General features: G+C 45.2%; 1 long non-coding RNA gene across 1 annotated transcript in view; it reads right to left on the bottom strand.

Moving 5' to 3' along the window:
* LOC122565111 overlaps positions 1-24,007 on the bottom strand; it is a 68,984-nt gene continuing 44,977 nt past the window's right edge. Inside the window, exon 3 of the long non-coding RNA XR_006316090.1 lies at positions 1-41. This is a non-coding gene — a long non-coding RNA (uncharacterized LOC122565111). The remainder of the gene's footprint in view (positions 42-24,007) is intronic.

Below are 24,007 nucleotides of genomic sequence, written 5' to 3'. Positions count from 1 at the left end.
TGCAAAGAGTAGGTCCAAGGTCTCATCATGTTCATAGTCGGCTGGAAAAGATGAGAGAGAAAAGCTCCAGTGACAAGTACATCAAATTTTACGCGTAGGCACGTTTGCACCATGCTTGATACACACATTGACCCACTTTGTTTTCTGCTCCAATTACTGTTGTACTTAAGAATTGTTTATTCACAGGTCTTTCTCGCATTGAGGATATTCTCCCTTTTTTTATCCTTATGGTGTCTTCTTGGAGTTGAACCGATTTGATTTCTGAAAACCGAAAGAACTATGGATGTTATGAATCAGAAACGAAATAGAGGTTGCTGGAAAAGCTCAGCAGGTCTGGCAGCATCTGTGCAGAGAAATAAGAGTTAACCTTTTGGTTCCAGCGACCCTTCCTCTGAACTGTTCTGAGGAAGGGTCACTGGAACAGAAATGTTAACTTTGATTCCTATTTAATTTCTAGACATGCAAATAAGTTTTAAACTGTCCTTAGGTTAAAAAAAGTTTCATTGTACTATTTGAAGGAGAGCAAAGGAAATTCTTCCTATTGTCCTGGTCAATTCTTATCCTTGAACCATCATTATTTAAACATTATTGGTTGGAGCTTGCTATGTGAAAACTGACTGGCATGGAATCCTTACAGCATAGGGGCAGGGCCACACTGACCCTTTGAATAGCATCCCACCCAGACCCACCACCTTACCCTATATTTCCCATGGCCAACCCACCTAACCTACACATCTTTGGACTGTGGTAGGAAACCCACACAGAAACGGGGGAGAATGTGCAAACTCCACACAGCCAGTCACCTGAGGCTGGAATCGAACCCAGGCCCCTAGCACTCTGACGCAGCAGTGCTAGCTACTGTGCCACCCTGTGGCATGTTTCCCTGCATTGTTACACTTCAAAAGTACTTCATTTGCTGTGAAGGTCTCTGGGAAATCCGAGGTCCCTGAATACAAGTGCTCTGCTTAAAAGTTAAAGTCTTCCCAATATTTAAAAATCCACAGCCTTTCCATCGGGTGATCTCTCCTTTAGCTACAGACAGAATGGTAAACAGGGCGAAAGAGTGAGCCCTTCATTCCTGATGAAGGGCTCCTGCCCAAAATGTCAATTTTCCTGCTACTCGGATGCTGCCTGACCTGCTGTGCTTTTCCAGCACCACTTTAATCTAGAATGGTAAACAACCTACTTTGCCAGTTCCGCTGAGTGAGGGAGAGTCGCCATTTTGTTGGCTTGCCAAATTACCACCGCGGTTGCCCAGTGGTTGGAAATACAAATCGATCTGAGTGACATCATGAGGATAGCAGAGCAACACTCTCCCACCAACAACTTTTCTGAGTAAAGCTGGCTGTGAATGTTTCTTATTTTTTTTCTGGCTTTGTTTAGATTGAATTGCTGGAAGAATTATAGAAAGTGCAATAAAGTTGCTTTATTGGTTAACAAAAGTTTAACCGGAGGGTTTGAACGTCTGCTTGGTCATGTTGATCTGAGCACTATCGTTTCTACCTCAGAAGGCAGGAGGTTAAAATGAAAGTAAAGTAAGACTGTAGATTCTGGAGATTGGAATTAGAAACAGAAAATGCTGAAAATCCACAGTACACCTGTGAGCATCTGAGGAGACAGAAACAGAGTTAACGTTTTGAGTCCAATCTATTTCTGTTTAAATCCCATTATAGATCATAGAATACAGAATAGTATAGCACAATGCAGGCCCTTCAGGCCTCAATATTGTGCTGTCCTTTTACCCTACTCTAAGATTAAACTAACCTACGTACCCTTCATTTTACTATCGTCCGTGTGCCTATCTAAGAGTCGCCTAAATGTCCTTAATACATCTGACTCTACTACCACCGCTGGCAGTGCATTCCATGCACCCACCACTCTCTGTGTGAAGATCTGACCTCTGACATCTCCCCTAAACCTTTCTCCAATAACCGTAAAATTATGCCCCCTCGTGATAGCCATTTCTGTCCTGGGAAAAAGTCTCTGACTATTCACTCTATTTATGCCTCTCATCGTCTTGTATACTTCTACCAAGTCACCTCTCACCCTCCTTCGCTCCAGTGAGAAATTATAGTTTTAGCTGACACTTCAGGCCAGCATTGATCTTGCTGGAGTTTTGCATGATGGACCTGGGCCCTTTTTCTAGACTTCTCAAATTCAATTGATGAGGTTAGGACACCCTGTGGGTAATAGTAAAGGAACATAAGGTGTTTTATCTTGTTTTTCTGAAGCCCCATTCTCCAGTTCAATGTACAATGCAGTCTTAAAAAGATATCACTGATCTATTCCCTCGCCCTTACCTACTTAATCTTCTCACCTCATCCCAGGCCACACAGTCCCTGCAGGTGTGTGCAGAAACTAACATTCCACACATCTTTCACATTCTAAAGTAGCTCTTTGCCATGCTAACCCACTGTGTAACCTGATGCGTTATATAACAACACTATTGCAGAAGAAATTAGTTAGTGCTATAGTTTACATTTTTACTTCGGCGAGTAAAACAAAGATTGATTGAGAGTGAAACAAGGAGTGGGGTGAAAGTACGCACACATATCTAGATTGGGTTCTTTTCGTAGTGAGCAAATGTTTGCCAGAAATCATCATACTATCTTATTCAGATTCCAGCTCACTCTCAAGCTAATTCAGACCTTGCATTTTTCAATCATCCTTCAACTTATCATCTCATCCAAAGGACAATACTCATCCAGGCAAGTGGGGAGTATTCCATCACACTCCTTCTTGTGCCTTGTAGATGGTGGACAGGCTTTGGGGAGTCAGGAGGTGAGTTACTCACTATAGGCTTCCTAGTCTATGACCTGCTCTTTTCACCATTGGAAGCATGTGGCTAGTTCAGTTTTGATTTTGGTCAATGATAAAACCCAGGATGTTGATAGTGGGGAGATACAGTGATGGTAATGCCATTGAATATGAAAGAGTAGTGGTAAGATTGTGTCTTATTGGAGATAGTCAGTGTCTGACATTTGTGCGGTGTGAGTGTTATTTACCACTTTTCAGCCCAAGCCAGGATATTGTCCGGGTCTTAATGCATTTGAACATGGACTGTTTCAGTATCTGAGTGGTCACAGTGGGGCTGACCACATTGTGCAATCATCAGCGAACATCTGTGCTTCAGCACCTACGTTGAAGAGAAGATCATTGATAAAGCAGCTGAAGATGGTTGAGTGAAAGACACTACCCTGAGGAACCCCTTCAAAGCTCCCCTGGAATGAAGGTAACTGACCTCGAAAGGCCACAACCATCTTTCTATGCGGCAGCAGACAGTTTGACTTCTGATTCCCATTGATTCCAGTTTTGATGTCAAGGGTTGTCACTCTCACTCACCTCCAGAATTTAGCTCGTTTGCCCATATTTGAGCCAAGGCTGGAATGAGATCTTAGAAGAGAAAGTGTTGAGATGAGATTTGAAAGCCAGGTTCAAAATCATGAGGGGTCCAGACTAAACATATAGGGGTAAACAGTACCCATCAAGGGACAATTTGGGAACTAAAGGATACTATTAAGTTGCTTAGGAAAAAAAAACTAATGTTGTCATGAGAAAAAACATTTTTACACCGGTTATGAACTGGAATACACAACTTGATAGCATGACAGAGGCAGATTCAATCCCAGCATTCAAAGGAGAATTGGCTAATTATCTGAAGAGGCTAAATCCGCAGGCCAATGGGAACGGATGGGTGGAGTGGGACTTGATAAGCTGCTTTTGCCAGCATGGATACAGTGAGCCAAGTGGTTCTGATTTGTAATCATTCTGTGGCTCTGTTTGGAGTATTGTCCTGGATTATGTCTTTGAATGTTTGCTGTAAGGCTATCAATCTGCAATGTTCTGCTACTGACTGAGCTAAGGCTGTCATGAGCTGATGAGTTGATGTTATGAAAATCTCTTTATACACTTCAGGAAAACAGGTGGATATGATATTGTAGGTAATTGAATAAGTAGGATCTATGACCGTATGTGAGATTTACTGCAAACCGAAGACTGGATGAACCAATTGACCTCCTTCTATGGCTTGCACTCATGATGGGCCGAGGAATATCCTTCTCATACTTAACACATCTATGCTTCTAAATAGATCTTCCTCATCTAGGTTTTCTTAACTTTGTCAAAGTTGGCATGCAAGGGTGTCTCAGTTCCATTAAGCTCCAATCAGAATGCGAACCTCAAATTGGTCAAACACAGTGTTGTACAGGAAGCCACAGCCCTTATTTTCTGCTCTCATGGAGTTCCAACACGTTGTATTGGTCAACAATAGGGACTTTTAGCCATGGCTCTGCCCAGGGTCTCAGTGGTTGATCATTGAGTGGGATGTGAGGGGGGTGAAGTTCCAACCTCTGTTAGGTGAAATCTTGATGTTCAGTCAGGTTCTTCCAATGGAGCTTGTCTGGGATCAACTTGCCTGAACGCAACATATTGGTAAGTCATGTCTCCTTTCTTAATTAATGAGTGTGTTACCAATCCATCTGTAACATTCCTGAGCTTTCAATGAAGACTCAGAGCCTCATCAATGACAGACTAACCAGCTCACTTCAAGTAGACAGACAACTAGTTAAGCACATCAGTATCCCAATACCCAAGGGTATTAACCAACTCACATTGATCTGATCTTAAGCCGTTCTGTTCAATGCTTAACTCCCCATAGCTTGTACTGATTACATGGAGATGAAGTTGCTTTGTTTGTACATCGATATTGTGCCTGCACTTTGACCTAGTGATGTCAGGTCAATGTGTGCACCTTTAACATGTCAGCTGATACTGCGTAAGGAATCCTATTGAACTCTGAACTGAAGGCTATTCCTCATCCAGCAGAGGTAGTTACCACCAGACCCATCCCTGCCCAATCCCAATTCCAACTGCAAAAACCTGTCCAAATGCTCTGCTCATTTCTCTTCAAGGCACCGACTGTTGCTTTGGCACAACCTGACAGTCTCACTCAACAAGCCTCCTGTTCAAGTCTGGCACAAAGACACTCAAGAAGTTGGAAGAACAGAAACTGTTCCAAAATGGTAGTATCTCATACCCAAAATATATTGGTTAGTGCCCTGTGTGGAACCTTAGGGGCGGTACAGTGGCTCAGGAGTTAGCACTGCTGCCTCACAGCACCAGGACCCCAGGTTCAATTCCAGCCTCAGGCGACTGTCTGTGTGGAGTTTGCACATTCTCCCCGCGTCTGTGTGGGTTTCCTCCAGGTGCTCCGGTTTCCTCCCAAAGATGTGCAGGTCAGGTGAATTGGCCATGCTAAATTGCCCATAGTGTTAGGTGCATTAGTCAAAGGGAAATGGGTCTGGGTGGGTTGCTCTTCGGAGGGTCGGTGTGGACTGGTTGGGCCGAAGGGCCTGTTTCCACACTGTAGGGAATCTCATCTAATCCATGTGTGCTGGTGAAGGGATTAGGGCTGCCTGAAGGTGTGTTTGTTTATTCTTTCTGAAAGACGATAATTTCTTTCCAGTGCTTTTGTCAAGGGCAATGTTGGAGGAAGAATTTTTGATGACTCCACAGACAGCTACGAAGCAAACCTGTGACAAGTAGACACAAGACGTTCCTATAATCTCATTGCAGCTGCCACTGTTGATTTTTCATACCTTCAGGATAACTGACCTGGCTCCATGGAACCTTTGTGAATTTGACATCCCCAGGAGACATCTTTATTCAATCTTTGACTGCACTTATGGCTGTCAATAATCCAAGCTGAAGTGTAGTCAACAGGAACAGCAACACATCTGACCCTAGGCCCTTTCTGACAGGGATTACCCAGCCCTGGTCAGCAGGCTTCCTTTTTCTCCTTTTGATTTTATTTCTGTCTTCTTCCCTTTCCTCGTTCACTGGTCACTCTGTGCCCCTCTGATCGGACATTCTCTCTCGTGTTTTCACTCAGACATTTTCTAGCAGGTGGATCACTGGGCAGGAGTGTAAAGCCGAGGTCTTTGGAGCCTAATTTCAGAGACTTAAGAGTGAGATGATGGGTAGAACCTTCTATAGGAGAGTAATACGTTTTAAAAGGGTTACTCCCAATTTCAAAACAAATAAATTAAGACTCTTGATAAATGTTTTACTCGGTTAAGCATAATAATGCTGTATATGAATTGCAAAGAAAATATTTGATATTAAATTCCTCTATTGCCTTACCCTTTCTTATCTCTTGTATTCTTTCCCAGCACTAAATTGCCTTCCAAAACCTACCAGCCCCCAGCTAATCTAACCTCAAACTCTTTTACACCTACTCAAACCACACCTTTGTTCTGAAGAAGGGTCATTGGACCTGAAATGTTAACTTTGTTTCCTTTCCACAGATGCTGAAAGACCTGTAAAGTCTGAGGGAATGTTGCTGAACAAAGAGACCATGGGGTGCAGGTTCATAGTTCCTCGAAAGTGGAATTGCAGGTAGATGGGATAATGAAGAAGGCATTTGCTTTGCTTTCTTTTATTGGTCAGAGTATTGAGTACAGGAGTTGAGAGGTCATGTTGCGGCTGTACAGGACATTGGTCAGGCCACTGTTGGAATATTATGTGCAATTCTGGTCTCCTTCCTATCAGAAAGATGTTGTGAAACTTGAAAGGGTTCAGAAAAGATTTACAAGGATGTTGCCAGGGTTGAAGGATTTGAGCTATAGGGAGAGGCTGAACAGGCTAGGGCTGTTTTCCCTGGAGCGTTGGAGGCTGAGGGGTGACCTTCTAGAGATTTACAAAATTATGAGGGGCATGGATAGGATAAATAGGCAAAGTCCTTTCCCTGAGGTGGGGGAGTCCAGAACTAGAAGGCATAGGTTTAGGGTGAGAGGGGAAAGATATAAAAGAAACCTAAGGGACAACCTTTTCACACAGAGGGTAGTGTGTGTATGGAATGAGCTGCCCGAGGAAGTGGTGGAGGCTGGTACGATTGCAACATTTAAAAGGCATTTGGATGGGTATATGAATAGGAAGGGTTTAGAGGGATATGGGCCAGGTGCTGGCAGGTGGGACTAGATTGGTTTTGGGATATCTAGTCGGCATGGATGGGTTGGACCGAAGGGTCTGTTTCCGTGCTGTACAGCTCTATGAATCTATGACTCTATGACCTGTTGTGTTTTTCCAATCATTTTTGTTTTCATTTCTCACCCTCTTCACCTCTCCAATGGTGTGTGTACTATCTGCCACTGGATCCCATTCTCCTGCAAACTCTTTTCCTTCCTTGCCTCCCTTGTGAGGATCATGCAGGGTGTTTGATCAGAATTCAATCCATAACCTTAAACATTCTGTCCCTCCACCATTACCACAGAGCTGCAGCAGTGTGTAACATCTACAAGAGGCACTGCAGCAATTCCTGAAGCTCCTCTGACAACACCTTCCAAATCTATGACCACTGCCATGTAGAAGGACAAGGACAGTAGATGCATGAGAGCATCACCACCTTCAACTTTTCTCCCAAGTGCTATGTCATGCTGAGTTGAAACTATATCACCGTTCCTCCACTGTTGCTCTGTTAACACTCTGGAAATCCCTTTCTAACAGCTCTGGGAATGTTCCTACACTGCACGGACGACCATGGTTCAAGAAGGCAGCTCACCACTGCCTCCTCAAAGGTAGCCATGATGTGGAGGTGCCGGGATTGGACTGAGGTGGACAAGGTCAGAAGTCACACAACACCAGGATGTAGTCCAACAGGTTTATTTGAAATCACAAACTTTGGGAGCACTGCGTCTTTGTCCGGTTACAAAGGAGCAACGCTCCAAAAGCTTGTAATTTCAAATATACCTGTTGGACTACATCCTGGTGTTGTGTGACTTCTCACTTTGAGAGTAATTAGGGATGGGCAACAAATGTTGTCCTTGCCAGTGATGCCCATATCTTGTGAACTAATTGATTGAAGGGTTTATCTTGTTGGTTGTGGGACCTTTACATTGCTGCTGTGTAGCCTTACATTTCACCTTCATTCAGAGTGTCCCTGGCCAGTGAGAGATCCTTCCCACTCATCCAAGAGACTAAATGGAGGACGAAAAGGAAGCTGAGTCCAAAACTGATGAAGCCTCAGATATGGCACCTCAGTCAGGTGAGCTTTCCTTGATGCTTTGCTTAATTATTGCAAATACCTCACGGCAGAAGAATATTTCAGCTAGTTCGGCTTCTCAACAATTCTCAGACGGCTGACTCATTCTGGCAATTGTCAACATCTGTTGAAGGCCCCAAAGCCAGCAACCTCAAGGACCAATGTCTGCTTTGTACAGAAGCTGTTAATTAGTCCAGTTTCCATGATTTGTTGGCACCTTGTTAAAGACAAAGAATAATTTTTGTAGACTCATTTTATTGGTTACTGGATGTTGTATATATGTGTTGGGAAGCTGCTGGCACAGTGTGTTGAAATACTTAAGACACATTTACTCACTCACAATATAGGTCTGATTTAATCAGAGCACACAGTAGGCTGAGAAAGTCTCTCTCATGTCAGGAACATGTGGGTCTGCACACTTGTATGTTTCTTCTTCTACTCATTTGTAAAAATGTCTCCTCCCTTTTCTTCACGGTTTTAGTGAAGCTGGCATGTTCCCACTGGAGTTGTTACCAGTGGTTTACTTGGTCACACACTCAGTCAGTGTCAGAAGGCTGGAGGTTCAATTCTAATTCTGTAAGACTAGGAAGGGTTTGGAGGGGTATGGGCTAGGTGCTGGCCGGTGGGACTAGATTGGGTTGGGATATCTGGTCAGCATTGATGGGTTGGACTGAAGGGTCTGTTTCCATGCTGTACATCTCTATGATAACTGTCAAATCTAGACTGATACACCCAGTGCAGCACTTGGGGAGGTTTCCAAAGGTTTGAAAGAGATGGAAATGTTCCCAAGGTATTGTTTTGGAAAGAAGAAGGGTATGTGTTATGATCGGGTCAATATTCATCCCTTAACCACCACAACCAAAAAGATGGTCTGATCATTGTTTGTGGGAGGTTGCTGAGTGTAAATTGTCTGCCACATTTCCTACGTTTTTGTCATGGGATGTAGGCATCACTGCCCAAGACCAGCATTTGTTGACTCTGCTGAGGCATAGCAAGTCACCCGATTATACAAACAATCAGAGCTACAAGGGATGGGCAACAATTACTCCCCAGATAGCATTTGCTTGTGTGATAATAACAAATTAGATTGAACTGATTGTGGCTTTTCTCTTTGGAAAAAGACAAGAATTAGAAGAGACCAGACAGTAATTTGAAACTGTAAATGGGTTGGATGTGGTTGATACATAGAGAATGTTTTCATTGCAAGGGAATATAATTCCAAAAATAGAGCGGTAAATACTAATAAATCTACTGGTGAAATAAGGAGAAAACTCTTTACTCAGTATAGTTGGAAGGTAGAACTTGTTGTCATAAGAATTGATTGATTTATCATTGTCACATATTAGATTAGATTAGAAATTGAACCCGGGTCTCTGGTGCTATGAGGCAGCAGTGCTAACCACTGTGCCACCGTGCCACCCATATTGAGATACAGTGAGAAGTGTTGCTTTGTCTGCTATACAGATGGATCGTACCATACAAAGTGGATCAGGGTAGCAGAACAGAGTGCAGAATCCAGTGTTACAGCCGCAGAGAAGGTGCAGAGAGATCAGAATTAGTATTTGAGAGGTCCATTTAAAAGTCTGTTAACAGTGGGGAAGAAGCTGCTCTTGAAACTGTTCGTTTGTATATTCAAACTTTTATATCTTCTCCCCGACTGAAGAGGGTGGAGGAGAGCATAACCGGGGTGAGAAGGGTCTTTGATCATTTTGGCTGCTTTCTCGAGGCAGCTAGAAATATAGATGGAGTCACTGGATGGGAGGCTGGTTTGCATACTGGACTGGGCTGTGTTCATGACTCTTTGTAGTTTCTTGTGATCTTGGGCAGAGCAGTTGCCAAATCACACTGTAATGCAATCAAATAGGATACTTTCTATGGTGCATCTATAAAAATTGGTAAGAGCCATTGTGGACATGCCGAATTTCCTTAGCCTCCTGAGGAAGTAGAGACATTGTTGTGCTTTCTTGACCATCACACCAACATGGGGAGATAAGGACTGATTGTTGGTAATCATCTGCCCTGGAACTTGACGGGTCTGGACCATCTCCGCCTCAGTATCGTTAATACTGACAGGGGTGTGCCCTCCACCCTGTTTCCCGAAGTCAATGACCAGCTCCTTTGTTTTACTGATGTTGATGGAGAGATTGTTGTTTTTACACCATGCTGCTAGGCACTCAGTCTGTTCCCTATATTCTGTCTTGTCATTGTTTGAGATCCGACCTACAACAGTGGTGTCGTCAGCAAACCTGTTCGTGGAGTTGTGAAGGAATTTGGCCACAGAGCTGTGAGTGTATAAGGAGTACAGTAAAGGGCTGAGTATGCAGCCATGTGGAGAACTGGTGTTGAGGATTATGGTGGAGATGGGGTTGTCGCCTATTCTTACTGATTGTGGTCTATAGGTCGAGGATCCAATTACAGAGCGTGGAGCTGAGAGCTAGGTCTCGGAGTTTAGAGATGAGTTTATATGGAATCATGGTGTTGAAGGAGGAACTTTGGTCAATAAGCAGGAGCCTGACATAAGTAGCCTTATTATCTAGATTTTCCAGGGATGGGTGTAGGGCTAGGGAGACGGTGTCTGCTGTGGACCTGTTGCACTAGTAGATGAATTACAAAGGATCAAGGCAACTGATAGGCTGGAGTTGATGGGAGCCATGACTAACCTCTTGAAGCACTTCATAATTATGGAAGTCAGAGCAAGTGGACACGAATCATTGAGGCTTTACAATTCATGTTGCTTGAGAAATCATTAAAGCAAACACTTTCAAAGTAAAACTAGGCAAGCTTGTGGAGAGAACGATACGTTAAAGATTGAGACGAGGCAGAAGAAATGGGAGGAGACTGGTATGGGATATAAGAAACATCACAGATTGTTTGGGATGAATAGTCTGGTTCTTTGCTTTGTTTTCTATGTAACTCTGAGTAACAGTGAATTTTCTGATGTGGGGAGTTGCAACCTGGGGAATCGTGTGAACAAGGTTTGGAAACCAGTCTGCCTGGCTTCCCTCCGCAGACCCGGTGACCAGGCAGCTGCTGGCTCCATTTCCCCCCATGCAGCTGTTCCGAATTTATTGCGCACGCCTCGTGTAGCTCCCTTCAGAGACAGCTGCAAATCTAACTCGGCCGCTCCAGCTCAAATCCTCCAGCCAGCAATCCGTTTACTGTTTTACTGTACTGCCCATTTCTTAACGTAGCCATTTCAGCTCTCCCATCACCTGAGATCATTCACTGGCCTACATCAGAGCCTGACTTGGCATTGCCTCAATTTTAAAATGCTTATTCTTTAAAAGCACCTCATGGCCTAGTCCCTCTGTGAACAGGACATAGTGCGAGATATAAACAAGCAGCACAATGTTCATGTTTAGGCAGGACAATTAAAGTGAAAAGATGGAATTTGAGTCATAAACAGATCTATCATGACCTTATTGGATAGTAGAGCAGGTTCCAGGGGCTGAATGGACTACTTCTACTCCTAGTTCATATGTTTGTACTGCTCAATTTTACAGAGTGTGGAAGGCAATAATTGGAATGTGGAGCCAAATAACGAAGGTGGAGAGTTTCAATGTAGTGACAACACCATGTGGGCACAGTGTCATCATTCACCCCCACATATATCTCCTACCTCTGGACTCCCTGAAGCTTGTCCACCATCTACAAGGCACAAGTCAGGACTGTGACAGAATACTCCCCAATTGCATGGATACTGGCTGCTCCAATAACATTCAAGAAGTCCAACACCATCCAGGATGAAGAAGCCCACTTGATTGGCACCCCATCCACAAGCTAGATTAGAGTGGTACTGGAAAAGCACAGCAGGTCAGGTAGCATCCGAGGAGCAGGAAAATTTACGCTTCGGGCAAAAGCCCTTCATTGGGAATAGAGGCAGGATGCCTGCAGAGTGGAGAGATAAATGAGATGGGAGGTGGGGGTGGGGAGAAAGTAGCATAGAGTACAATGGGTGAATGGGGGTGTGGATGGAGGTGATAGGTCAGAAAGGAGGAGAGGAGGATGGGGGAAGGTAGCAAAGAGTACAATGGGTGAATGGAGGTGGGGATGAAGGTGATAGGAGAGAGAGGAGGGTGGAGTGGATAGGTGGAAAGGAAGATAGGCAGGTAGGACAAGTCATGAGGGCAGTGCTGAGCTGGAAGGCTGGAGCTGGGGTGAGGTGGGGGGAAGGGGAAATGAGGAAACTGGTGAAATCATTATCTCTCCACTCTGCAGGCACCCTGCCTCTATTCCTGATGAAGGGTTTTTGCCCGAAACGTCGGTTTTCCTGCTCCTCGGATGGTGCCTGACCTGCTGTGCTTTTCCAGCACCACTCTAATCTAGACTCTGGTTTCCAGCATCTGCAGTCCTTGTTTTTATCCCATCCACAAGCATCTACTCCCTCCACCACCATTACTCAGTAGTTGCAGTCTGTGCTATCCATATAACCTTGAGTATTTCAGAAATTCATCACGGCTCCACAGACAGCACCTTGCAAACCATGACCACTTCCATCTAGAAGGACAAAGCAGCAGATACATAGGAAACACCACTGCCTGCAAGTTCTCTTCCTTGCCATCCCGACTTGCAGATGAATTGCTGTTCCTTGACTGTTGCTAGGACAAAATCCTGGAACTCCTTCCCTAGTGGCATTGTGAGTCTACCTGTAGCAGTTTGAGATGGATGGTTTGCAATGCAGAGTGATGCCAACAGCATGGGTTCAATTCCTGCTCCGGCTGAGGTTATCATGAAGGACTCTCCTTCTCAACCTGTCCCATTGCCTGAGGCGTGCAGACCCTCAGGTTAAACCACGAGCAGGTCATCACTCCCTCATGAGAGAGGAGCCCTATACTCAAAAATGAAGGATAAGCATTAAATGCTGCCCCAGCCAATGATACCGACATTGCATGAATGAGTAAACAATTAGACTCTGTGCATATTTTAGATTTAAAAATCACACAACACCAAGTTATAGGCCAACAGGTTTATTTGGATGTACTAGCTTTTGGAGCAATTCTCCTTCATCAGGTAGCTGTGGAGCAGGATCATAAGATACAGAATGTTTAGCAAAATGTTACAATGTCATGCAACTGAAATGATACATTGAACACACCTAGATCGCTGTTAAGTCCTTTATCTTTTAGAATAGGTTGCAGGGTTCAGTTCATTTTATAAAACTTTGTTATCTTGAGGATGTGATGTGAAAGACATTCTGGGATTTACATATTAATGATCCGAACCCTGCAACCCATTCTAAAAAATGAAAGTCTTAACAGCAATCTAGGTTTGTTCAATATGTCGCATCAGTTGCATGACACTGTGATCTTTTGCTATAAATTTTGTGTCTTATGATCCTGTTCCACAGTTACCTGATGAAGGACTGCTGCTAGTGTTTCCAAATAAACCTATTGGACCATAACCTGGTGTTGCTTCATTTCTAACTTTGTCCACCCCAGTCCAATACCGGCTCCTCAACATAATATTTCAGACGTCATAATGTCACCGATCAAGCAACATCATGATGCTGTTGTAGTAGAGTGGCCATTCTGTGCCACAGCAACTGAGGCTCAGGCTGCAACTGGTCTTTAGGATCTATGACCCAACAAAATCGATTGGTTTTAGCTTCAGGTGACAGCCAACAGCAGAACATCAGGACAGGGGCAATTGCCAAAGGTCAGTGTGGAAGTGACTAATAGTATTCTGCAAATTACAGCCTGCTGCATTAATATAATACTTTTAAGGTAGGAACATCCACAGGAAACATGATAGAAGCAATATCAGACAAAACAAAGATGCAGAAACATAGAAGTAAATGATAGGACAGATTAGTGAAGGAAGAAGGTTTTAGGCTATGTCATGTAAATAGCTATAGCCCACAAGGGGTCACAGACCTTAGAGAGAGAGCATTAATTGTAGTGGGGCCCTCTACCTCAAACCTGACGCATAGCAATGGGCTCTGTATAAGGTACTGGATTAGTGGTGCTCGTTGCTTCCGATGCGGTCTCCTCTACATTGGGGAGACTGGGCGCCTCCTAGCAGAGCGCTTTAGGGAACATCTCCGGGACACCCGCACCAATCAACCACAGCGCCCCGTGGCTCAACATTTCAACTCCCCCTCCCACTCTGCCGAGGACATGGAGGTACTGGGCCTCCTTCACCGCTGCTCCCTCACCACCAGATGCCTGGAGGAAAAACGCCTCATCTTCCGCCTCGGAACACTTCAACCCTAGGGCATCAATGTGGACTTCAACAGTTTCTTCATTTCCCCTTCCCCCACCTCACCCTAGTTCTAAACTTCCAGCTCAGCACTGTCCCCATGACTTGTCCGGACTTGTCCTACCTGCCTATCTCCTTTTCCACCTATCCACTCCACCCTCTCCTCCCTGACCAATCACCTTCATCCCCTCCCCCACTCACCCATTGTACTCTATGCTACTTTCTCCCCGCCCCCCCCCTCCTCTAGCTTATCTCTCCACGCTTCAGGCTCTCTGCCTTTATTCCTGATGAAGGGCTTTTGCCTGAAGCATTGATTTCGAAGCTCCTTGGATGCTGCCTGAACTGCTGTGCTCTTCCAGCACCACTAATCCAGAATCTGGTTTCCAGCATCTGCAGTCATTGTTTTTACCCTGTATAAGGTACTACAATCAGTGCCACGACTGAACCCACATCTTGCTGTAATCCTTCATTGCACTCTAATGTACTGAGCCAAATGGAGCCCCCCCCCCCCACTCATCTCAGCCACTACTGCCCCCCACCCACCCGCCCCCTTTCCACCCCAAATCCACCAGTGGATTTTTAGAAATTTCACAGCAGAGTAAGTGTGAGGTGGCGTGGTTTTGGAAGGAATATCCTGGTCTATTAGGATCTCAATGATTGAAGGTGGGCCCCACTAATATTGGAAGGAAGGAAGTGATGGGATTTAAAAAGAAATGGTTCAAATGATTTATATCTACCTTATAATTGTGGTATAGTTTTTCATGAATGGACTCATGCCTTATATTGCACAACATTTCAGAAACACTTTATAACCTTTGAGGACTAATAACCTCTCAGGAAAACCCATTCCTGGTCTCTTCATATGGATCCTCTTTCTGTGAAGTGCCTCAAAATATTTTTACAATTTTGAAGGTGCTATTCAAATGCAGTTGTCTTCTAACCTAGCGCTGTCATGTTGAGCTGATGATAGAGAGAGTGAACATTTAAGGGGAGTACAGGAAGCAGGTCCCTTTGTCCTAGTAATTGGCTTCTTGAATGTCGCTTTATTTGCATTCACCCGGCAACACATTCTCCCTGTGTCTGCGTGGGTTTCCTCCGGGTGCTCTGGTTTCCTCCCACAGTCCAAAGATGTGCAGGTCAGGTGAATTGGCCATGCTAAATTACCCATAGTCTTAGGTGCATTAGTCAGAGGGAGATGGGTCTGGGTGGTTTACTCTTTGGAGGGTCAGTGTGGACCTGTTGGGTCGAAGGGCCTGTTTCCACAATGTAGGGAATCTAATCTAATCTAATGTAAATTGGACAGTATTCCAGCACACTCCTGGTGTACACATTGTAGATGGTGGATAAGTCCCTGGGGTAGTGAGAGTTGAGTTAGTCATTGTAGAGTTCCCAGCACCTGAACTGGCCTTGTGATTATAGTACAAAAACCGAAAGAACTGTCAATGCTGCAAATCAAAAACAAAAAGAGAAATTGCTGGAAAAACTCAGCAGGTCTGGCAGTTAATATTTTGGATCCAGTGACCCTTCCTCAGAACTCCGATTTCTCTCCACAGATGCTGCAAGACCTGCTGAGCTCTTCCAGCAATGTCTGTTTTTATTGCTTGTGATTACAGTGATTGGTCCAGTCAATTTCCAGTTAATCCCGACTCCCCAAGATGATGGGGGAAACAAAGCTGAAAGCTGGCTAACAATCCAGAATCGGAACAGTAGCTTCCAGTGGAAGGTTTGAGGATTCTAAGGAGTTAAGGTAGCTAAAAGTAGCTCAAAGGAAAGGCATCATGAGATAAATACTGAATCACCATTTTGGCTGCGTGCAAAGGATTAGACAGTAAATTTGAGATCTGTTCAGATTAGATCTTGATTAAATGCAGAAAATAAGTAGGGATGGTCACGGAATTTCATTGTCAATAAGAACAACAGTAAATGTATTGTTTGATGCATTGTACATGTATTAAGTAAGACATTCCATGGGTACAGTGTTATCTTGGGTACAGTATACCTGCTTATCTATATTACAGAGATAACATGGTCTCTTTCCCTTGAAGATTGTTCAGCTATACAATAAAATGGATTGATCTCCCAGATTACAGCCCAGATGAGTGAAAAATGTCACAAGCTAATGAGACAGAGGGGGAGTTTATGGCAAGATAACACTTTCTTTTTATAAACTGTTTACTTGTTGTTATCTGTCATTAAGGTAGGTGCAGGAGTGGATTACATCATTACCAGATAAGCCGATGACTTTACCTTGCTGTATTAGTCCTCAGAAATAAAACAAAATGCTGAAAGTGTTCAAATAAAGAGCATGCTAATGGGAAATGACCCTTAGCTAAGCACCTTTTTCCTCTTTTATTATTTATTTGCTCCCTCCATCCAATCGCATGTCTTGCCTTTTATTCTTGTGCTTCATTGTTCCCCAATCATCCTCCCACCTCTCTACTTGATGTGGCAGGGAACAGCGAAGGTGTCATGTACGTTGTATCAGCAACCAGGAATGTAGGACCCCTTCATTTCCCACTTTGGCTGAGAGACAGCTGAGGAAGGATTTTCAATACGATTCAGTCTGTCGTCCCAGCTCACCCAGTCAAAATTAGCATCAGACTCTGCTGCCTTTATACATTTTTCAATAGGTATTAATCATCTGAAAGCCGGGTGAGGAGTGGGTGCCAGGGAAAGAGGAGTGATACATCATGGGCACAGCCTTGCGCTGTTAGGGTTGAATGATTGTATTGAAGGGCCAAATAGCCTACATGTGCTCCTAGTGATGGGTTGGGAAGATTAACTTGCTGGCCTGGATTAACACTCCCTCCACCACCTCCCCCCCCATGCTTCCTGGCCCTAAAGACATTCTTTCCAACCTGTCATCCCTGGTTATCTCTTTAATCGGACAGCATGCAGCTCAAAGTAGACCATTGAGTTAGAACTGAGATTGTGGTAACATTCTGGAGAATTTGTGCTGCGTACCTTCCAAAGTGAATATATCCTTTTTCTAAAAAATGGCAAAAACTGCACAAAGTACTCCCAGGTGTGGTCTACCCAGGGCTTCGTGATTCTGTAGCAAAACTACATTTCCTTTCTCTGCTGAAAGTGAACATTCGCTTAGACTTTCTGGTTATTATTCAGACCCGCCTACTGGTCCAGTTTCCAGAATCTGGTACCCTGGGGACTGACAACATACTGGATTTCAGATCTTCCTGGATTTTGGATTGCCCGCGGATCAGATAAGAGCAGACAGACGATGATGATAAGCTTTTCACTTTCAAGTTTCTGAAGTGGCCTGAGGTCATTCTATCTTTTGTTTCTTGGGTCCGCAATCCCCTACAGCCACCTGTCCTAACCTATCAGTACTCTCGGCAAGGTCAGTTCCTTGTATTTGATCCTGCAATCCAGGCTTTAGAGTGAGATGGCCAAAAAGATCAGTGGTCACAATTATTTCAAGCTTCCTACAAACTGTCATATAATCACACGTTTTTCAAAAGAGTTTGCAACTGTTCATTTCTTTTTCCATTCATCATGTTCTGTGGGTAGTTGGAATCGGGATACTTTTTAAAAAATTCATTTACAGGATGTGGCCATCATTGTTTAGGCCCATATTTACTGCCTATTCCAAAATGCCTTGAGGGCAGTTAAGTGCCAATCACATTGTTCTGGCCCAGTGGGCTGGACCAGGTAAGGACAGCATTTCCTTTCCTAAAGGACATTCGTGAACCAGGTGGGTTTTTTTTCTGATCAGCAACAATGGCTTCATGGTCATTATCAAACTCTTAATTCCATATCTTAATTGAACTCAAATTCCATCATCTGCCACGGCAGAGTTTGAACCTAGGTCTCTCAAACATTAGCTCAGTCTCTGGATTAACAGTCTGTGATAATATCACTAGGCTACCACTTTTCCTTACTGTAACTGTGATACATTTCAGTGATACATGTGCGTGTGAATGATCTTCATCATCTCAATAGTTTTTAGCAGATGCAGACATTGCTGGCTGGGCTAGCATTTATTGCCTCTCCCCAATTACCTCTTGTCCTGAATGGCTTGCTAAGACCATTTCAGAAGGCAGTGAAGAGTAACTATAGACACACATAGGCCAGAGCAGGTAAGGATGCTCGAATCCCTCCCCTAATAGGACATTAAAGAAACAAATGGGTTTTTCTTAAAATGACAGATAACAATGGTTACTCGGTCTTCATTAGACAGTTTTTAATTCCAGATTTTTAAAGAATGTTGAAATCAAATTTTGTCATCTGTTGTGTTGGGATTCAAAGCAGTGTCATAGAAACATAGAAAGTAGGAGCGGGAGTAGGCCATTCGGCCCTTCCAGTCTGCTCCACCATTCAATATGATCATGGCTGATCATCCTACTCAGTACCCCGTTCCTGCTTCCTCCCCATTACCTTCAATCCCTTTAACCCTAATAACTATAGCTAACTCCCTCTTAAATGAATTCAATGTTCTGACCTCAGCCACTTTCTGTGGCAGAGAATTCCACAGGCTCACCACTCTCTGGATGAAGAAATTTCTCTCCATCTCAATCTTAAATGGCCTACTCCATATCCTTACAGTGGGACCCTGGATTCTGGAACACTCTCCCTGATCATCCTTCCTGTGTTTATCCTGTTGAGACCTGTTAGAATCTTAGAGGTTTCTATGAGATCTCCCTCATGCTTCTAAACTCCAGTGAATATAGTCCTAGCTGACCCAGTCTGTCATCAAACATCAGTCTTGCCATGGAGAAAGTGAGGACTGCTGGAGATCAGAGTCAAGAGTGTGGTGCTGGAAAAGCACAGCCGGTCAGGCAGCATCCGAGGAGCAGGGGCATCGACATTTCGGGCATAGCTCTTCATCAGGAATGAGAAACGTCGATGCTCCTGCTCCTCAGATGCTGCCTGACCGGCTGTGCTTTTCCAGCACCAAGCTCTCGATCCAGTCCTGCCATCCCAGGAATCAGTCTGGGAAACCTACGTTTTACCATTCAACTGCCCACTAAATGCATCCTGTCCCTTTGATTTCACTCCCACTTCACAGTATCGCTCGGTTGCAAATCTTTAGATATTTCTACAGTCTAACACACACTTCTCTTTTCTCCATCCAAGGACAAACCAGCATGTGAATGTTTACGGAACTTCCTTTACTGTCAGTTGTTTAACTGTTCATCCCCATTGGATGTGGCAGGACTGTGATCTCACTCATCAGATGTGGGAATACTTAGTTCTGACTGTAACTGCACAAGAATGCACAGACTACACAGACATCGAGGGTGTGCAGAATACATAATTAGAGTGTAGAGAATACATTTTGAGAGGCCAATGTTCATAAACCATCTGCTGGCACGTTGTTATGTAGGTATGTGAGTCTGCAGATGAAATCTGAGAACTGAATTTCTGTGGATATGCTCTGGGATTACAAGGGCTGGTCTTTCAGTGTCCTAGCTGTAAGAAAGTGTAGAGTACAGCAAATGGAATTGTACTTTTGCTGTGGTTAGAGATTCTGATCAAGTACGCAAAGCTGCATTTAACAAACATCCCACCCACCCCATCCCTAGCACCAGGCATGTTTGAGGGGGCTTGCAATATAGGTCAGTGGCCAGCCCACTAATTCCCCATCTGTGCCTAAATTCTCCCCCACATATTGCAGAAGACGAATTCTAAAATGGGTAGCTCACTGCATTTGTAAATCAGTATCTCAGGATCCATTGGTCTTGTCAGAAGCTCACGATATTCCCATAAAGTGATTGCTACAGCCAGGCAGGCAGAGCACTTTATTGTTAAAAGTGTAGGACGTAAAGGGGTCTGTCTTCGTTGGGTTCTCCTGTCCATTGCGGGCACACCTGCCAACCCCCTGAAAAGAGGGTGTATTCCCCTTCCTCCACAGAAGTTGAAACCCTCTCTACAGTGGTCAAACCTTCTCTGCTCAAATCCCCCTGAATTGGCCACAGGTCTGGTGTTATGTTCGGCCTCCTTCTGGAACTACCTGCCCTCCTGGCTCCAGGGCAATCAGATTGGCTCCAAATGGTGGCCCTCTTCCTACTGAGGGGCAAATTCCCATCCTGCATCAGTTTGATCATGAACGCAGTGTTATAGCTATGGGATTGGGTGCCGACTTTCCTTCCAAAAGTGGGGCACGGGGAGAGCAGTCTGCCGCCAATTTTAGTAAAATTCTGCCCTTTATCACTAGTGGACAGTGGGACTTCAAGTAAGAGGAGGGGGTGTAGCACTACTAATCGGAGAGGGTATCACAGCTACAGAAGCTTCCATTGTCAAGGAAGGTCTGCCTACCGAGTCATTATGGGTGGAAATTAGGTACAGCAAGGGAGCAGTCACCTCATTAGGGGTTTACTATAGGCCCCCCAATAGCTGCAGGCAGACTGAAGAAAGCATAGGTCGGCAGATTTTGGAAAAGTATGGACATGGTAGGGTTGTAGTAATGGGTGACTTTAACTTTCCCAATATTGATTGGAACCTCCTTCAAACAGAAGATTTGAATGGAGCTGTTTTTGTAAGGTGTGTTCAGGAGAGTTTTCTAACTCAGTACGTTGACAGGCCGACGAGGGGAGAGACCATTCTAGACTTGGTGCTCGGAAACGAGCCGGGACAGGTATCAGATCGTGTGGTGGGAGTGCACTTTGGTGATAGTGACCACAACTGCCTCACATTCTACATAGCTATAGAGAAGGAGAGGATTAGGCAAAATGGGAGGATATTTAATTGGGGAAGCAGAAACTATGATGCGATTAGACATGAGTTAGGAAGCATGGACTGGGAGCAATTGTTCCATGGTAAAGGCACTATAGACATGTCTGAGGAGAGCCAGGAGGGGGCACGAGAAAGGCTTGGCAGAACGGATTAGGGAGAACACAACATTTTACACTTATGTGAGGAATAAGAGAATGGTCAAAGAAAGAGTAGGACCAATCAGGGATAGCATAGGGAACTTGTGTGTGGAGTCTGAGGAGGTAAGGGAAGCCCTAAATGAACTTTTTGCTTCTGTCTTTATGAAAGAAACGAACTTTGTAGTGAATGAAACCTTTGAAGAGCAGGTGTGCATGCTGGAATGGATAGAGATAGAGGAAGCTGATGTGCTGAAAATTTTGAGCTGAAAATGTGTTGCTGGAAAAGCACAGCAGGTCAGACAGCATCCAAGGAACAGGAGAATCGACGTTTCGGGCATGAGCCCTTCTTCATCAGCAGCGCTCCGAAAGCTAGTGCTTCCAAATAAACCTGTTGGACTATAACCTGGTGTTGTGTGTGATTTTAAACTTTGTACACCCAAGTCCAACACCGACACCCTGCCAGCCTGTTCTGATGATGCCACCCAGGTCAGTGCCAACCCCAGGGTGCTGCAAGAAAGTAATGCACCTCTCCCCTCTGCCAGCACAAGTGCCTCACTCTACTCTCTGCTATCTCATAGTCTCTTGATCTCTGTCAATCCACTCAGCTCCCACCAACACTCATGCTTGGCCATTCCCACAATTGCCTTCACTCACTGTCACTCCCACTTCAACTTGCCCCACCACTAACCCCACACGCCCTCCGTGCTGCATCCATGCTCGCTGGGAATACCTCACCATCTCTTGCACCTTGGTGCTAATGGCCATGCCATCTATTGTTACCTGATTCCTTTCCCCACTATCTGCTGCTACAGGAGATACAGACCATAACAGGGGCAGAGAGGGAGCCTATGCAGACTGAGAGGGGAAATGCCTGACATTTGGATCCTCAGTCTCTGTGAGATGAGAGTCTTTGTGTCCATGGACCAATGTGCTTTCTCTTTAAAAGCCCACTGCTGGGAGTTTGCTGCAGCTCCCCCCACGAATCACTGGCCTTCTGCCACTCCAAGCACAGTCACAGCCATTTTCTTCCTCATTGCGCACTTTCCGTTTGTGTCTCGACAGAAGGTGACAGTGAGTGCTCCTCAGCCAGGGGCTTTCAAACTCCACCTGACTGTGTGTCAGTGAGCCAAGATTAGAGTAATGCTGGAAAAGCACAGCAGGTCAGGCAGCATCCAAGAAGCAGGAAAATAGATGTTTCAGGCAAAAGCCCTTCATCAGGAATGAGGCTGTGAGCTTCCGGGGTGGAGAGATAAATGGGAGTGGGATGGGGCTGGGGCTGGGGAGAAGGCAGATAAGAGTGCGATAGGTGGATGGAGGTGGGAATGAAGGTGATAGGTCAGAGAGGAGGGTGGGAGGGTGGAGCAGATAGATGTGAAGGAGGATTGGCAGGTAGGACAGGTCATGAGGATGGTGCTGAGCTGGAAGATTGGAGCTGGGGTAAGGTGGGGGGAGGGGAAATGAGGAAACTGGTAAAGGCCATATTGATGCGAAGTGTTCTGAGGCGGAAGCTGAGGTGTTCTTCCTCCAGGCGTAGTGATGGAAGAGGCCCAGGACCTGCATGTCCTCGGCAAAGTGGGAGGGGGAGTTGAAATGTTGGGCCACGGGGCAGTGGGGTTGATTGGTGCGGGTGTCCCAGAGATGTTCCCTAAAGCGCTCTGTGAGAAGGTGTCCAGTCTCCCCAGTGTAAAGGAGACCGCATCGAGAGCAATGGATACAATAAATGACATTGGTGGATGTGCAGCTGAAATTTTGATGGATGTGGAAGGAAGCTTTGTGGCCTTGGATGGAGGTGAAGGGGGAGGTATGGGCGCATGTTTTGCAATTCCTGTGGTGGCAGGGGAAGGTGCCAGGAGGAGAGTGTGGATTGTTGGGGGGTGTGGACTTTGGAGGGAATGGTCTTTGCGAAAAATGGATAGGGGTGGGGAGGAAAATATATCTCTGGTGGTGGGGTCCATTTGTAGGTAGCTGTAGGAGTCGGTGAGGCCCCGGTATCCACATCCTCCTCCAACCTCTAACTGACTGTGTCAGTGAGCCCCTGTGTATCCATATCCTCTTCCTGGTATTCCATCCTGTTAACTCCAAAGGCCTCACACTTCGCCAATATCCTACCCAACCGTCTACATGCCACTACACCTGACTACAGTCCCCTACACCTGTCTACATTCCCCTACACCTGCCTACATGCCCCTACACCTGTCTACAAGCCCCTACACCTGTCTACGTTCCCCTAAACCTGTCTGCAAGCCCCTACACCTGTCTACATTTCCCTAAACCTGTCTACATGCCCCTACACCTGTCTACATTCCCCTACACCTGTCTACATTCCCCTACACCTATCTACATATCCCTTCACCTGTGTACATACCTCTACACGTGTCTACTTATCCCCACACCTGTCTATATGCCCGTATATCTGCTGACTGCTCCTGGCCAGCCCCTAAAATATGAGGTACCCACACCTCATTCATTGCCACAATTTCCTTCCCCCCACACGCAGTGTTGAAGCCTGTGTGCTCCTCACTGTGGACAAACATGTCCCCCCTGCAATAAATACATCCCAGTCATGCTTTACCGTATTCCCTTCCCACTGACCTTACTCCTGCACTGCACCATTCTTTACTGCCCCTTCCCAGAGCTCACAGACCCTGCGCTGTACAGTGAGATGTCAAGACTCAGTCTCAAAGCAGAGTTGAGACGTGTGGTGCTGGAAAAGCACTGCAAGTTAGGCAGCATCCGAGAAGCAGGAGAGTCGACGTTTCGGGTATAAGCCCTTCATCAAGAATGTCAAAGCAGCAGCTTTCCTTGCCTCTATCCTTCACCCTGCCCCTCCCCAACCTCCCCCAGCCCCCATCCCTTTTCCTCTTTGTGGACTGACTCATGGCCACCCTTTGAATGACCTGACCAGACAGGGCTGAAGACGTTTTGCTTCTTCCCTCTGATT

This window comes from Chiloscyllium plagiosum, chromosome 31, assembly GCF_004010195.1.
Source record: "Chiloscyllium plagiosum isolate BGI_BamShark_2017 chromosome 31, ASM401019v2, whole genome shotgun sequence".
Taxonomy (NCBI): Eukaryota; Metazoa; Chordata; class Chondrichthyes; order Orectolobiformes; family Hemiscylliidae; genus Chiloscyllium; species Chiloscyllium plagiosum.
Note: the sequence above shows the minus strand (reverse complement) of the source record. Positions and strands in the feature narration are given on the sequence as shown.